This window comes from Pseudophryne corroboree, chromosome 2, assembly GCF_028390025.1.
Source record: "Pseudophryne corroboree isolate aPseCor3 chromosome 2, aPseCor3.hap2, whole genome shotgun sequence".
Taxonomy (NCBI): Eukaryota; Metazoa; Chordata; class Amphibia; order Anura; family Myobatrachidae; genus Pseudophryne; species Pseudophryne corroboree.
In genome coordinates, this window is record NC_086445.1 from 598,470,226 (window position 1) to 598,471,295 (window position 1,070).

A 1,070-nucleotide genomic window follows, 5' to 3' on the forward strand; every position below is an offset into this window, starting at 1 on the left:
AGCTGATGTGCAGGATTGACAAGTGCATCATTTTGTTGACATCATTGTGGATAAAGGCTTAGCTACCAAATCTAAAGGTCTTCATACTTTCCTAAGCAAAAAGATGTTGGATGTGTGTGAAATAAAACATAACTCGCTATAGTATACACTGCGGCATGGTTACAAAATGTCATCACACAATGGTCCAGTGAATACTTGCTTATACAAATATTTTACTTCTAAAATTACCCATTTAGGTTTAAGATTGGATAGGCAACACTGACATGTTAGAAATGGAAGAACTTGCCATCATGGTAGGATAGATCTCTTTTCACTGTAAAATATTAGAAATCTATACTACAGGATGCACTCTACATTCTAAAAACGTTATGGTCTTGTAACCAAACATAGGTTAGTTCTGCCTTACCATCCCCTGGAACAACCCCTTGCAAAATGTTTGCGCAAAATTTCTGCAGTATATATCCACTACAGCTGTAAATTACCCTTTTGTTCAGTATATTCAAGTAACACCTTTTCACTTCATATTTCTCTTCCCTTCACCTTATTCATTTTATGTCCTGGCTTCTTCTGGTGGTCCTGTTATTTGCCTTCCTTAGTAGCAGTTGTGTTATAAGTTTTAGCTATGTCTAACAAAAAATAAATAAAAGACGCTAAAATACCCCAAAAAAACAAAAACAAACCAACAACATTGTCTAAAATATTTTTTTTTTTAATTTTCATCATTAAAATTGAGATTGCGACAAACGGATATACAGACGCATATCCAATACAAGTGATACATATATACATACATACACATTCAGAAAAAAAAAAAAAAGGTTCCAGTTGTGAGTTCTCTTTACAAAGAGACATTATAGTACATATATATACATAACGTATCCCTCTGACAACATGTTACCAAAGCACATTAATAGATTACATTAAGGCATAGTGTTTTTTTTTCATATTAACCCTTGTGTGAGCATCTTCAGAAGCTCCATCCATCTTTCAACTTCACTCATTCAATGGTCTCTAACCATGTCATTCATGCAATTTAAAAATGTTTGCAAGCAGAAGGACCGTGTAATAAA

General features: G+C 33.6%; 1 protein-coding gene across 8 annotated transcripts in view; it reads right to left on the reverse strand.

The window, feature by feature from the left end:
• Positions 1 to 706: 706 nt before the first annotated feature.
• Positions 707 to 1,070, reverse strand: part of PHACTR4 (phosphatase and actin regulator 4) — a 177,351-nt gene continuing 176,987 nt past the window's right edge. For 7 of the 8 annotated variants that reach the window (XM_063954683.1, XM_063954680.1, XM_063954682.1 and 4 more), the window contains one exon: positions 708 to 1,070. This exon is cut by the window's right edge and continues 750 nt beyond it. The gene's annotated coding sequence lies outside the window, so the exon portion shown is untranslated. The other variant, XM_063954686.1, reaches the window with a different exon arrangement.